The sequence below is a fragment of the Lygodium microphyllum genome, chromosome 14, assembly GCF_053477565.2.
Source record: "Lygodium microphyllum isolate KBCC chromosome 14, Lygodium_microphyllum_v1.1.10, whole genome shotgun sequence".
NCBI lineage: Eukaryota > Viridiplantae > Streptophyta > Polypodiopsida > Schizaeales > Lygodiaceae > Lygodium > Lygodium microphyllum.
The window spans coordinates 57,686,412-57,698,010 of NC_141148.1; positions in this window are offsets into that span (position 1 = coordinate 57,686,412).

Below are 11,599 nucleotides of genomic sequence, written 5' to 3' on the forward strand. Positions count from 1 at the left end.
AAACAGTGTGTTAGGTTTTTGGGCCATGACATTGGCCAACAGACTTGGTTCCAACCCATAGATGTACTTGTGCAATTTAGCATCGTCGCTAATGCTCTCCACATACATGGTCAAATTCACGAACTGATTTGTGTATTCACGTACAAGGAGGTTACATTGGTCAAGAGTGTACCATTGTCTTGCCAACCATTCTTTTTCCATAGGGGACACATTAAAGACTTAGGACATATGCATTTTAAAATCTTCCCAGTCAATGAACTGTTGATTCTCTCAGTTGACATAGCGCCACCATGTGTGGGCAAACCCTTCCAAGTGGAGAGAAGCAAAAAGTACTTTTTGATCATCAGTGCGGGGGTAGATATTGGAGTAGGACTCCAACTTGGACGTCCATTCCTCCAAGTCAGATGGTAAGTGGGATTGCCCATGTACTTTGTTAGGATGACCTTGTCATGCAGATCATAAGGGCCATGCTACCCATGAAGTCCTTGTTGTCCATGCAACCCGTGGTGGCCATACATGCCCATACATCCCTTGTGGTGCATTAAGCCCATGTTGTCCATTATAATCATGCTATCCATGATTGGCAGGCTGCCCATTTGTACCATATTGTCCTTGATGGGGCTAATTCATATGGGGTGCATGGGGGCTCCTAGGTAGAGCGAGGGAAATCTGACCCAAGGTGGGAGAAGGCCTCAAATGGATGGTACCTGCATGGTGGATAGGGGAATTCAATACGGGCTCATCATGCAAATGAGAGGTGTTGAGATATCGAGCTCCACTCGTGATATGCCAGGGTGACCATTGTGCATTTATGTCACCGATTTGTTAGCTGCAAATGCGGTTGGTACACCGCCCATGAATAATAGCTAGATGACAGCTATCCTTATCTACTCTAGTTCATGGCTCAGTTAGTATGCCACCTTAGTTAGTTGAGTTTGGTTTGAGACCCATATATAGCGTTCTTCTATTTCTTTGTACTAGAGTTCTTTTGGCTTACACAACTAAGAAGAGGAAAACTGTTTTCAGCCTCCACCTGTGTGTGTATTCCCCCATTGTGCAAGTGAGAAAGCTACAAGTGAGACTCCTTCCTTCTCTCCCACAATCTTGATATGATATCAGAGCCTGGTTGGTGGTAAGGAGCTCAAGAAAGCAAACCAAGTTCGCGGTGTTCTGGTAAGAGGACCAATGTTGCTTTCATTTTTCGAGTTTGGGAGCAAGTCTCTGCAGGTAGCACAGCCGGAATGTGCAAGAGTACATTGTCTCAGATTGAGACGCCCTTCGCAGTGTAGCAAGAGGGCAGTATATGCTGCGGGATAGGGCTTTAGCCCTTGGTTTCCCTATTTTTTTGATTTAAGGCCATTTCGAGGCCTGTTTTGGAGGTGGAGGTTTTCTGCACGCACTCAGGAAAAGGCCCTGTTTTTGCTGTGCAACCATTGTTCTACAAGTCGGTGAAAAGTTATTGTAGAAATTGCATCGTATGCCTGTGCGCAGAGACATTGGGAGTTATAGAATCATCCTTGTTGCCTATTGATGCAAAATCGTCACTAGGAAGTGACTGTATGGTCAAATACCACTTTCGTCAGTTTTGCAAATTTGCCCTTGTGAGGCTAAAGCTGTGTTTTTTGCAGTGATAGAATTCTTTGCAGTGTTCTGTAATGGCGTCTGATTCTCTTTCACAGATTGTCACTGAAAAGCTTGACAAGAACAACTTCCAAGCATGGAAGTTTAAAATGATGAATTTCCTTATGGGAAAAGGATATTGGGAATTCGTTGCAGGAAACGAAGAAGAACCAATTCTTCCTGATGTTCCCAATCAACAGCAAATGCAAGCATTTAAAGGATGGTATGAGAGAGCTAGAAAAGTTATGTACTGGCTGTCTATCAGTATTTCAGACTCTATGATTGTGCATATTCAGGATGCAATTACACCAAAGGAGGCATGGGATACTTTGTCAAAAATGTATAGCACAAATACACAAGCTAGGAAAATGCAGCTCAAGCAAGAGTTGCACAATGTGCAAAGAGAAAGTAGGAGCATCAATGACTACCACATGAAGGTGAAGAAGATTGCAGATGCACTTGCTTCGATTGGGTCGCCAGTGGAAGATGATGATTTAGTTTATGTGACCTTGAATGGTCTAGGAAAGGATTATGCACAGTTCCGAACATCCATTTCCATCCGTGAAATATTTCTTGATTTTGAGGAGTTGATTGCTCTTCTAATTTCTGAGGAACAGAGAAATGGTGGTGCATCTTCTTCAGGAGGAACTTCAAAAGAAACTGTTTTCTACTCAAATGCTGGAAGAGGTAGAGGCAGAGGTAGAGGAGGCCGATCTGGAGGCCGTGGTAGAAATCAGAATATATAGCAAACTCAAGAAAACCAGTCCTATGGAGGAGGACGTGGTAACTCTAGAGGTAGGGGGAGCCAAAGAGGTCGTGGTGGATGACAAAGAGGCCAAAATGCAAACAGCAATGTTGAATGCTACTACTGTGGTAAAATGGGTCATATGGCTAAAGACTACTATAAAAAGAAGAATGACATCATGAATGGAAAATTGCAACAAGGGAATTATGCATCTTCTAGTAGACAAGGTGATGACAGAAATGAGCATTTGTTTATGGTGCAGCACATGACCAATTCTGTGACAAGTGCAGAAGAAAGCAACAATGTGTGGTATGTTGACTCAGGTGCATCAAACCACATGACAGGTCATGCAGAATGGATGCAGGATGCAAGGAAAATGGAAAAACCAGGATTTGTGGAGATTGGTGATGATACTGCACATCCTATTGTGCAGATTGGAAAAATTTATTTGTCTATGCAGGATGGAAAAAAGAAATACCTGTCAGATGTATTTCATATCCCGAATATCACCAAGAATCTGGTTTCTGTTTGTCAAATGGTTGAGGAGGGCTTGCAGGTCAGATTTAATCCTCATGGATGCTTTGTTGAGGATATGAAAAATAAAGGTCGCTTGATAGCAAAAGGAAAGAAGAAGGGCAGAATGTTTACGTTGGATGCAGACATGCCTGAATTGAGTGCAACAATGTTTGCACATGGGACCGATGTAGTTGCAGATATTGATATCTGGCATAAACGCATTGGTCATGTTAATGTACAGCGACTTAAATCAATGCAGGCCCAAAATATTGTTGCAGGATTGCGTAAATTCAAGGTTGCAAAAATGCATAAGGTATGTGAAGCCTGTCAATTTGGAAAACAGGCAAGGTAACCATTTCCTAGACATGTTCAAGAGAGTAAGAAGCCATTGGAATTAATCCACTCTGATGTGTGGACTACTAAAGCTGCATCTATTGGAGGCTGTCATTATTTTGTCACTTTTATTGATGACTATAGCAGAAAAGTTTGGGTGTATTTTATGAAAAAGAAAAGTGAAGTTTTTGGGCATATCAAAACTCTTAAAGCTATGGTTGAAAAAGAAACAGGCCTACAAATAAAATGCCTAAGGTCAAATGGAGGGGGAGAGTACCTCTCAAATGATTTTGCAAGGTTCTTACAGGAGCATGGCATAAAGCAGCAATATTCATGTAGTCATACCCCACAGCAAAATGGAATTGCAGAAAGAAAAAACGAGAAAGGTATTATGCTACTTGTCATTTATGTTGATGATTTGATTATGACAGGTGATAGTGATGAAGATATCCTTCATGTGAAAATGCTATTGAAGTAGAAGTTTGAGATGAAGGATTTGGGAAAGTTGCGTTATTTCTTGGGCATTGAGGTGATTAGATCACCAAGTAGGATACGGCTCTTGCAGAGGCAGTATGGATTGGACATGCTGTCCAAATATGGGATGACAGGCTGTAAGCCTATTTCAGTTCCTTTGGAGCAGAATGTGAAGCTGAGCGCAGATGCAGGTGAGCTTCTGGAAGACCCTACTATGTACAGATGCATAGTGGGAAGTTTGATTTAGATGACTATTACAAGGCGAGATTTGAGCTATGATGTTGGATTGGTAAGTCAATTTATGCAGGCTCCAAGAAAACCACATTTGGATGCAGCTAGATGCATACTCAGGTATGTGAAGTCCACATTGCAGTATGGACTATTTTATGAGACTGGGGTTTAGATACAGTTGCATGGATACACTAATGCTGATTGGGCTGGTAGTATTCCTGATAAACGATCTACCAATGGATATGTGTTCTCTTTTGGGAGTGCTGCAGTCACTTGGAGCAGCAAGAAACAGCCTACAGTTGCCTTGTCGAGCAGCACAGAGGCTGAGTACAAGGGTGCGGCAATGGCTGCATGTGAGGTAGCTTGGTTGCATAAGCTACTTTATGATATGCATCAGCCTACAGATGGGCCGATTGTCATTTATTGTGACAACATGAGTAGTATACACTTGGCAAATAACCCAGTCTATCATGCTACAACAAAGCACATTGAGGTGCATTATCACTATGTGCGGGAGAGGGTTTTACTAGGTCTTATTGATCTAGTTTATGTCAGCACAGAGGATCAAGTAGCTGACATATTCACGATGGCATTGGGCGCAGAGAAGCTGCGCAAGTTCAGAGACCTGCTTGGTGTGCAGGAATTGGGATTGAGCTCGAGGGGAAGTGTTGAGATATCGAACTCCACTCGTGATATGCCAGGGTGACTGTTGTGCATTTATGTCACCAACTTGTTAGCTGCAGATGCGGTTGGTACACTGCCCATGAATAATAGCTAGATGATAGCTATCCTTATCTACTCTAGTTCATGGCTTAGTTAGTATGCCACCTTAGTTAGTTGAGTTTGGTTTGAGACCCATATATAGGGTTCTTCTATTTCTTTGTACTAGAGTACTTTTGGCTTACACAACTAAGAAGAGGAAAATTGTTTTCAGCCTCCACTTGTGTGTATATTCCCCCATTGTGCAAGTGAGAAAGCTACAAGTGATACTCCTTCCTTCTCTCCCACAATCTTGACAAAGGGTTCCCCGATCTCATAGGTAGAAGGAAAATTTCCCTTAACGCCAAGTATACCGTGTGGACCATGCAATGGTTCCTGATGGGGAGGACGTCTAAACCCATGCCTAGAGTCATTGGTCTTCTCTTGGGATGAAGCGGTCGCTAATTGGGCAACAAGAGTAATAAGTTGCTCCAAGGTCTGTTGAGTCTTCGAGTTTGAGATAGCCATGTGCTCGATTGCTTCATCAAACTTGGACATCATTTGGCGGTGGTTGGTGACCATATCATTGTGTTGTTCCATATGATGGAGCTCATGTTGGCACAGAGGGTGTGATTGAGAAGGGTACATGGGTCCGTTTCAGGCATGTCCTCCTATATATCACCATGGTAATCTTGCGCTAAGCTTGGTTCCTCATTCATGGAGGTCTGGGAGTCTCTAACCTCCCTCTGGAGTTCCTCTTGGGCCTTGCTTTTGCCTTTTTGGCCAACCATCTAGATGTAGTCCACAGGACCTGCTGTTAGTAAAAGGGGCGTAACTCTTTGTAGGAAACTCCAATTGATGAGATTTTGGGCTCAAGTTGAAGGGGAAAATGTCCTCTTCGAGAAAACATATTAACCTTTGTGACAGAAAATGATCAAAATTTTCTGTAATGGGTTTACTATGCCTATCCTAGAGCGGTCTGCATCCTGTTCACAGTGACCCTAGTGCACAAAAATGGGCATAACTTTCAAACCGTAGCTTTGATTGGGGAGATTTTGGATTCAAACCGGAGGGGAAAAAGCACTCTTTAAGGTGAGATATAGGGTTCACTCCCAAATTTAGAACAAAATTTTTTGCAATGGTATCTTGTGACAATCCTACATGCTATGACCAAAAACACTACATGTCCCTTAGTACCAAGGTCTTACACGGATAAAGCATAGATCAAGGACCTGACCAGTCACATCAATAGCATTTTGAGCATACTGAGTATAATCCCAAGAATCATTGCATACCCATCAACTCTACCATTAATGCATAAGTACATTCACTACCATACATCTCCTTGATTGCATGTACTTCAAGTGTCATACATCGGTGCCATTAGCATGGTGGGGTATCCAAGAGGGATCATTAGGACAGGGGAGTGGGGCTCATGGAAGTACCTACACCTAAATACAAGTATCGGGCTTCAAATCATCAGAACGTGGGCAAAGTTCCCCTCGGGTCGGGTTGTGCACCCCTTTAGGGTCTTAAGTGGTAAGGGAGGGTCACCTCTCTTTTGTCTTACCACCTCGCTTGGCATCGACCTTTTTCCTCAGTTGGAGTATACATGGCAGACATTTTTATTAGGCAATCAAAATGAAGTGCATTGGAAAGAAGACATTTGGTCTTTTCATGAGATGCAAGGAATCACAAAGGTTGGGGTAGGGGCTACCTTGGCAGTCTAGTGACTCACTGGCTACTACTTACCAATTTACAATGGATATTATTCATTTTGGGCTCATCCAAGATCACAAGACCAAATGGGGGTTAATGTCAGCCATTATAATAATTTCCAAGAAGAGTTATTATGCATGCACATGAAGAGGATTGAACTCTTAACCTATGCAATCTGAATCTCTCCAACGATGGGTTACGCTCAACAAGTGGCTAAATTGAGAGATTAAGATCAGATTGGCATACCTCTTTAATTCTTGGGAAGACCATTGAAGCATAAGTCATCATGGTGCCCGATTGCTCCATTGATCAAATCCGGTTGTTGGTTGGGCATCTGTGGAAGAATACTTCAGCATTCGAATGCTCTTGCTGATGAAAAAGGCTCCCGCACTTGAGCTTCAAAGATGGGAAGCTTCAAGTGAAGCTTTCATGGCTGCCCACAAAGCTCCCATGCATATTGAACTCAATATCTTCATCCGGGCAATAGAAATCATTCATAGGCTAAAGGGCTTGTGGGGTATGAGCTCCCATGGTCAGGGGTGGCTTCAGCTTCAAGAATCCATGGTTGCCCCAAACTGTTCCAAACAATCCAACTGCTGCCCACCTGGGGGATCAATCCCGTGAGCAAGAGTGCCAAAGGAGGTAGAGAAATGTGCTAAGTCAGTGCCCTAGAGTGGCAAGGAGGGGAGGGCAGCAAGAGATGAAGTTCAGGAGGGCTGGGGGAGGGCAAGCAGAGCAAGGAATAGCAGCGCAAAATGTGCCTCAATTTGCAGACTATTCCCTGGACTCTCTACTTGGATGTGCCCCTCCACAAGGGTGCTGCCCTTGGCCAGGGGCAAGTGGGGAAGGATCCTGGAGCCTCAGATGGGGAGTCCCATGGCTACTCCAGGGGGAAAGAAGGGTTCTTCACTGTTGTGTAGCTATGGCAGCTTGCCTAGGAGGAGAGAGGAAGGGGTTGGAGCAAAAAGTAACTAAGTTTTTGCCCTCTTCCAACTCCTAAGACACTAAAGTTGGCCTGGAATCCTTAAAATTTGCATGAAAAGAAGTGACCACCTGCTATTTTAACTATTTTACCTCCATATATGTCTGAGTCTCCAGCCATAGCTCCTACTTGCTCCAAAAAGCTAAAGTTAACTACAGTCCTTCTTGTTGTACTTGTACCTGTAAGCTGAGTAACTAGGGTTTTTGGGATTTAAAAAGGATGAAAGGGAAAGAAGAAAAGGACCAAAGATTGAAGCTCTAATACCACTTGTAATGAAAGAAGCTGAGAGGAGAGAGAAGAAGAGCTGAGGAGGGAGAAAGAGAGCAAGAAAAAGAAGGAAGCAGACTAAAAGAAGAGAGAGAAAGAGAAAAGGGAGGAGAGAAGGGAGGAGGAAGCCATGGAAGCTAGAGATGAAGGTGAAGAGTATGATCTTGATAATAATTGGTTGCCCTAATCTGGGGCTCTTACACCTTAAATACCCCGATCAATGTGACGGGGTGTCTAAACCCTAGTTAGTGTGTATCCCCCTTGTTACAATATTGTTGCCTAACTCCTAGATAGTATGGCTTTGCAAGGTTGTTGATAAGGCAATTGCCTTGGTGACAACAGAGCTAGCATGGTGTCATGTGCAAATCTTCCACAGTTGGCACAAGGCTATGATCTAGGATCAAGACATTTAGATGGCAGGTGGTTCCTTCCATAGTGTACATACTACATGTGAGGTTGTATTGGCCTTCATAGTATTGACTCTTGTAGCCTAGTCAGCTCCAATTTTAGCTTGGGTCTATTCGACACTCTTTCCCTTTCCTTATTCACTGGGGAATGCTCGTTCACTAATTGTTGCAGTTCTCTCAATGTTTCTAGACGTGTTGCTCCCTTATTGCATAACCCGAAAGCTTCTCTCCTTGAGTAAGTTATCCACCCTTATGGCCCCCTCAAAGACTCTTACAAGCACATCCCTTAGCAGATTTAATTTTCTTGCTAGGGCCTTATAGAGTTCTTTGTTGTGGATCCCATTAATGAATACGGTAAACTTTGCCCTTTCATTGGGTTACTCAACTGCATGCATCCTCTTGAAGAGTTTTTTTTCACATGTATGACATAGTCTTGTATGTCCTCCTTATCTTTTTGGCTTACATTCATTAGCTTAACAATGAGGTTATCAATGTATCCTACCTGCAAGAATCTCTTAATAAAAAGATCCTTCAACTCACTGAAGTTATTGCATTCGGCATTGTCTAGACTAGTAAATCAAGTCTGTCCCTTTTCTCCCATGCAAAGACCAAATGCTTGTGCTCATTGTGAGTGGGGTCCATGAGGTTGTTAGCCTCGCACACCTACTCAAATTGCTCAACAAAGTTGTAAGGGTCATTGTCTGGTTGGTATTTATCAAGTTGCTTTACAACTATGGATATTTTCATTTAGTCTCTAGTATTTGGGGTGACTCCCATCCTAGCTTAGCAATGATGCTGCCAAGGCTGTCCCACTTTGCTCAACGTTGGTATTGTCTAGCAAGCTTTTTGTGAGTAGCTCGCTCACTATAATGTTAGCCTCTAAATCCCTCTCTCTATCAGTATCATCTCCCATTCTGTTCCTACGTGATATGGCTAGGATCCTATGAATCTCATTGAGCTCTCTCTCCTGATGCAACCTCTAAGCCCTTTGCTCATAGTTATAACTCGCAATGTGCTACAATGTTATCCTTCCTAGTCTCCTATCCTCCTCAAGGTCGGCTATGATATTGTATATTGGTTTTCCATGATGCATTATCCTTGTCTGCTAGTTGTACTATATGACAAGTCACCATATGTCGTCCGAGTACTCTGCCAAGGTCAAGGTCATTCTCATCCGAGCTAGTACCTACCATGATGGTTGTCTCCTAACCCACTAATGCTTCTATGAGGTCAACTAGGTCGACTAAAGATGTATCCCTAATGTTTGCTAGTCTTTTCTTCCCTCATCAGTCTGATGGTTTTGTCTTCTCTGGGTCTTTGTTTGTGGTGTCTTGGATCACTCATCTGATTCCTAGGGTTGCACTCCACTAGTGGATTTTTTTAAGCTTAATCTCCCTTAGTGTGTTCCTTGTTAATGCAATAGTCACAAATGTCTAACACTTATATACTAGTAGCACGACTCGATGTGAGATATGCAAAATCAGGCTTTTCAACTTTCTCATGTGCTTTAATGTCTATAATGCAGAGTGTGACCTTTAATGAAGTCACCTACATCCAATCTGTTTCATGCAATTGTTGCTTATTTGAGTGGGTTTTGATTACCCTAATAGTCAACTTTCGATCCTGAGTCTTAGATTTAGCCATCCAAGTGGGTAACTAAAGGTAAGTGGCTATCCAATGGAGTGGTCAAACTCAAACTCAAACAAGGGTAAGGTGTTTAAGCATCCGAGTGCCTAACGGAGGCCCAAGATTCAACTGTGCAAGGCCCAAATTTGGTCCAAGTCAAATGTCCAAGAGGATCAACTTAAGTGGCTTGGACATTTGAGCCCTGGTCAGGATTCAATTGTTTAAGGCCTGTGGTTGCCATCCAAGCGCCGCATGGAAACACACCGAGTGGCACAAATATACACTTTAATGACTTGACAATCACTATATTCAATGCACTAGGGTTCTTAAGGAATGCAACAATCAACAATAAGCACTCAGAGCATACCTAAAAGGCCAAAATGTGTCAATGGAAAAGATTGCATGTGTTGTTGCCTATGGACTTGTCACTCCCTATCTCTCTCTCAATAGCTCTCTCTGACTCTCACACTGTGTGCAAATGATCTCTCTCTTCCCCTTTTTCACCTTTTATGTTCCCTCTTTTCCCCCCCACGCTCTATTTTCCTTCCTGGACATGAAAAAAAAATTCATTTCTTTCCCTATTCCCATGTTTCTTGGTTATACATAAGAGCATTACCTTTTTTCCTTATTCCCCAAACCTTAATGTCTCAAATCTAATTAGAATACACTTCTCCTACTATAATCAATGCACAAAAAGCTTTCTAAACCTAAACTAAACCACAAAAGAGATTGAATGGCCTTCGAATCCCTTGCTTTCTATCTAAAACCAAGTGTCATTTCAGAGACAAACTCTTACTTCATCACTCGATTTGGAGCACACAACAAGCACTCAATCTTGAATTCGTTGGTCCCAACAAAATGGAACCAAAATATCATCACCCTTGCAAGCAAACCACCAAGATCCACGGACCACTTATTGCTTCAATCATTTCAAGCTGAGAGTTATGGATACTTCTCACATAGATGTGCACACTCTTCCACACACCAATATAGTGAGCTTACCTTTGAACATGATCGAGTTTCTTCTCCAATGAACCATCAATAGCTCCACAATTCAAGATATGCCCTCAAACAAGCTCCATCTCCAAGATCCAACCTTTGATCTCCATAGCCATGTGCACAAGAAGGGGGAAGAGAACAAGATGATAATGATGAGACGAGAAGAAGAGCTTCTCTATAGTTCCTCACACACACACACACACACATACACACACACACACGCACGCACATACACACACACACACAATCTCTCTCTCTCTCTCTCTCTCTCTCTCTCTCTCTCTCTCTCTCTCTCTCTCTCTCTCTCTCTCTCTCTCTCTCTCTCTCTCTCTCTCTCTCTCTCTCTCTCTCTCTCTCTCTCTCTCTCATGCTTCCTCTCTCATGCACAAGAAGGAAGCAAGAGCAAGAAGCAAGAAGAGAATAAGTTTGGCCACACACAAGAATGAGCTTCTTCATTCATTTCTTGACTTTTATGCGATCTCTTATCCCCTCCTTGGACAGCCATCCCCATTTTGGTTCAGCCTTTGTTCATTCCTCTACTCTCTTTTCTCCTTCTTCATATTACCCATGCCTCTCATTCTTTACAACTTGCACAGGAACCTTTTTGGTCTGGCCTTTGTTCATTCCTCTACTCTCTTTTCTTCTTCTTCATATTAGTGTAGGCATCAACCGGCACCTCTTATTCTTTACAACTTGCACGTCAGACGCTCTTTTACAAAATGAATTGCAATGCACCCAATGCTTTTCTTGCTAACATATTAAGATACACTTATTATTGTGTGCTTCCTTTTACATTTGAGACTTTTATGTACTTTGTGTCTTAAAATTTTTCTAAGTGCATCTTTATCCTCTATCTTCCTCTTGCCCGGGCTGTCTTCCATTTTTTATTTTTTGACTTTTCCATCTTAGTCTTTCGAGGGTATAACAGTGGCGGTATGTGATATTTTAGCAACTTGAAAAAAAAATCCAAGCACCTTTGAA